The sequence below is a fragment of the Cervus canadensis genome, chromosome 14 (assembly GCF_019320065.1).
Source record: "Cervus canadensis isolate Bull #8, Minnesota chromosome 14, ASM1932006v1, whole genome shotgun sequence".
Classification (NCBI taxonomy): Eukaryota; Metazoa; Chordata; class Mammalia; order Artiodactyla; family Cervidae; genus Cervus; species Cervus canadensis.
This window is the reverse complement of record NC_057399.1, coordinates 46,317,461-46,322,177: the sequence shown is the minus strand read 5'-3', so window position 1 is coordinate 46,322,177 and position 4,717 is coordinate 46,317,461. Positions and strand designations below refer to the sequence as shown.

Here is a 4,717-nt window from a genome sequence, read left to right as displayed (position 1 = left end):
CTTTCTTTACAGTCCAACTCTCACATCCGTACATGACCACTGGAATAAACAGTAGCCTTGACCAGACGGACCTTTGTTGACAAAGTAACGTCTCTGCTTTTTAATATGCTGTCTAGGTTGGTCATAGCTTATCTTCCAAGGAGTAAGCGTCTTTTAATTTCATGGCTGCAATCACTATCTGCAGTGATTTTGGAGCCCCCAAAATAAAGTCAGCCACTGTTTCCTCTGTTTCCCCATTTTTTGCCATGAAGTGATGGGACCAGATGCCATGATCTTAGTTTTCTGAATGTTGAGCTTTAAGCCAACTTTTTCACTCTCCTCTTTCACTTTCATTAAGAGACTCTTTAGGAGCCGCGGGCGGCGGCCCTCACCAGGAACCCTCCAGCGGGCCCAGAGGGTCAAAAGTGCCTCAATCCAGCACGTGCATACTGAGGCAAGTTAATGGATTTACTCTGAAGCACAGAAGCAGATAACGCCAAAGAACAAGCAGTAATTGGTACACATTTAGTGAGTGGGGCAGCCTTTCCTTCTCCCACTGCTGCTGAGATGGCGGAAATTAGTCGAATTCAGTATGAAATGGAATACACCGAAGGTATTAGTCAGCGAATGAGGGTCCTGGAAAAATTAAAGGTAGCACCACCAAATGCTGACCTGGAACAAGGATTTCAAGGAGTTTCAAACGCTAGTGTGATATACAAGTTCCAGAGAGAATTGTGGTAGCAGGAAATAATGAAGACATTCCATTTTCAAGACCAGCAGATCTTGACCTTATACAGTCAACTCCCTTTAAGGCTGTGGCTCCAAAAACAGCACTTCGTGTGCTCACACTGAGTGAAAGACCGCTAGATTTTCTGGATTTAGAAAGACCTGCTCCAACCCCTCAAAATGAAGAAATCCGTGCAGTTGGCAGGCTAAAAAAAGAACGCTCTATGAGTGAAAACGCTGTTCACCAAAATGGACTGCTGGTCAAAACTGACTCCGTACCTGTGTTGCGTGGTGGGTCTGCTGCCGCCCCTTCTAACCCTCATCATGACAACATCAGGTATGGCATTTCAAATATAGATGCAATGATTGAAGGAACTTCAGAAGACATGACGGTTGTAGATGCAGCTTCATTAAGACGACAGATAATCAAACTAAATAGACGTCTACAACTTCTGGAAGAGGAGAACAAAGAACGGGCTAAAAGAGAAATGGTCATGTATTCAATTACTGTAGCATTCTGGCTGCTTAATAGCTGGCTCTGGTTTCGCCGCTAGAGGTAACCTCAGCTCTCAGAAATATTGTCTCAACAGCTGGAAATATAAAGAATTTGCAAACTTCAAAAAAAAAAAAGACTCTTTAGTTCCTCTTCACTTTCTGCCATAAGGGTGGTGTCATCTCCATATCTGAGGTTATTGATATTTCTCCCAGCAATCTTGATTCCAGCTTGTGCTTCCTCCAGCCCAGAGTTTCTTAGGATGTACTCTGCATATCAGTTAAATAAGCAGGGTGACAATATACAGCCTTGATGTACTCCTTTTCCTATTTGGAACCAGTCTGTTGTTTCATGTCCAGTTCTAACTGTTGCTTCCTGACCTGCATACAGGTTTCTCAAGAGGCAGGTCAGGTGGTCTGGTATGCCCATCTCTTTCAGAATTTTCCACAGTTTATTGTGATCCACATAGTCAAAGGCTTTGGCATAGTCAATAAAGCAGAAATAGATGTTTTTCTGGAAACCTCTTGCTTTTTCGATGATCCAGCAGATGTTGGCAATTTGATCTCTGGTTCCTCTGCCTTTTCTAAATCCTGCTTGAACATCTGGAAGTTCATGGTTCACATATTGCTGAAGCCTGGCTCAACTCATAATTAATCTTGTATAATGTATGCCCTTCTGACTCCTTTCTTCTGAGCATCTTGAAGCAAATACTCAACATTGTGTTTCACCTGTTAAGTATTTCAGCATAACCGTAAGGACTTTTTAAAAACCATGCCCACACGCCATTTTTGTGGATAAGATAAAGATAAGGACTTTTTATTTTATTTTTTTTATTTTTTTTTCTTTTGATAAGGACTTTTTAAAAACCATACCCACAATGCCATTTTTGCCATTAAAAAGTAATTTTTCTTTTAACTTTTTCTGTCTTTTTTGATTCCACTTGGTTTTCATTGCTATACACAGGCTTTCTCTGGTTGCAGGAAGCAGAGGCTTCTCTCTAGTTGCGGTGGCTTCTCTTATTGCAACAAGAGAATAAGCACATGCTCTAGAGTGTGGGCATAGCAGTTGCAGCATATGGGCTTAGTTGCCCCATGGCATGTGGAATCTTAGTTCCCCAACCAGGGATCAAAGCTGTATCCCCTGCATTGGAAGGTGGATTCTTTACCATTGGATCACCAGGGAAGCCCTAAAATTTTTTTTTAATTGATATTTTAGTAAATATTTTGTTAATGTTTTTAATGACCAAGAACCTTACCATGTTGATATTGCACCTTCTCTCACCCCTTCCTACTTGTGGATCTAGTCCCTTGGATACAACTTCTGCCCAGAGGGGTTGAGTTTGCCATACTCCTTTTTGATTGGTGCACTAGAATGTTATTTCCCAGTCCCAGCTTTTTTCTAGCTCCCTCCATGCTTCAGAGAATATAGGGTAGGGATTCTTTCCTTTCAGATTTTCCCCTCAAAGGTGATTCATTATCCAGTTCAAAAACTCTGTAATACTTAAGAATCAGAGACTGCCTAAAAATCTCAAAAATGATCATCTCCAATTTACATTTAATCTGAGTGCAATAGGCTAAGTAAGGCTTGACATGCCCTAACCCCAAAAAAAGGAGATCACTCCTGGGTATTCATTGGAAGGAATGATGCTGAAGCTGAAACTCCAGTACTTTGGCCACCTCATGCAAAGAGATGACTCATCAGAAAAGACCCTGATGCTGGGAGGGATTGGGGGCAGGAGGAGAAGGGGGACGACAGAGGATGAGATGGCTGGATGGCATCACCAACTCAATTGACATGAGTTTCAGTAAACTCCGGGAGTTGGTGATGGACTTGGAGGCCTGGCATGTTGCAGTTCATGGGGTCGCAAAGAGTCGGACACAACTGAGTGGCTGAACTGAACTGAACTGAGCCCCCCCACCCCAATAAAAAAGACTGGGGATCTGATGCTGATACCCTTTAATACCAATTCAAATTTCCTTGTAGTTTTATAGTTTCTTTCACACAGAAAAGGAGAAAATGAACTAAATTCTAGAAGCCATCTCTTTAAAGGATCAATAGAAAATAATTATTTCAACCCCTTTCTGTTGTTCTAGGTTTAAGCTCTTCTTCATCTTTTGTGATCTCATTCAGCTCAGTGGCATTATCTGCGTGTTGTTCACTCCCAGATTTACTGCTGTAGCTCCCGTTTTCCCTAAGCTGTAGATTTAACCGTCAAACTACCTCCAGTGTCCAAATGGCATCTCACACTGTACATGTTCAAGATACAGTTCTTATTTCCCTTCCTGTCTTGCATCACCTCCCACCCCAGAACTATTCCTTTTTAAGCTACCTCATTTCACTATATAATACCACCGTCTCATCTCTTACCAAATGATATCTTCCTTAATCACCAGATCCAAAGGTGGATCAGCTGAACTGGAAGTTAAGGAGGACATCATTTGGCATGCTAGAAGAGAAATGGGGCAGGGGTCAGCACTATGAAACTGTCCAGCACTTTCAGGGACAGTTCCAGGGAACCACACAAGGACCAATGTCTACAGATCATTGATTGCCATTCAGGGGTACATAACATGCAGTCTTGTAAAGTTGCACCTTAGCTGCCTGACTGGTGGTTGAAGGGTGTGGTCCTTCCATTGACAGCAGCCTGCTCATGCCTGTGGTTCTTGAGTAAGGGAGTGCAAACCTGTGTCCTGAGACTTGAACCCCTAACCACACTGTCCATGTGAACAACTACCCTTTTTTAGTTTTTCAGGATCCAGGCCAGGGTAACTCGACACCCATAGGAGCAGTGGTAGTACAGAAGGAAAAACCTTACCATTAACACTTGGGAGGGACTGGGCAAAGATAAAGCCACCACCTTACAGAGAAAACACTTGTTAGATAAGCTGTGTTAGATAAGCAGGAGTTACAGTGTTGTTGACCATGAGTTCAATGTTAATGAATCAATGATATTACATATGGTGTTTTTAAGCAGCAAGACACCTAACACAAGTGTTTGACACAAATGTCGATTGACACAAATGTTGCAAATAGAGGCTCTCAGAAACCTAACAGTTATTTCCACTAGGAACAATGGTTGCATTTGCTAATTCAGTATTCTCTGCTTACCCTATTTAGAACAGGGTTATACCATCTTGTTATACCATCCTGCCCTGTTTTAAATATTCCTCATACTCTGGTCAGTGACATTTCCTATCTATCTATGTGTTTACTACCTTCCCTACCAGTATATAAGCTCCTTAAGGATAAGAACTTTATTTTCCTTCATTAAACTTTTATTTTATTATCTTTTTACCTAGAGCAGTAGTAATTTCCTTAAATATTTGATGCTGAGTTGTTCGCATAATTAAGCAACCCTTTTCGGAGTCTGTTCTCTCCATCAATTTTAAGCCTTTGTGTTTCTGGTCGTCTTTCTGTCCTTTAAATTGCTGAAACCCTAGCACAGGTAAATACCAGCTGGCCTCCCCTCTCCAATCCTGTAAATGTGCCTGAGCATGTCTGAAATCTCTGGGACTCTTA

General features: G+C 41.8%; 1 pseudogene; it reads left to right on the top strand.

The window, feature by feature from the left end:
- Window positions 1-464: 464 nt before the first annotated feature.
- LOC122452833 lies at window positions 465-1,335 on the top strand (annotated as a pseudogene).
- Window positions 1,336-4,717: the final 3,382 nt, after the last annotated feature.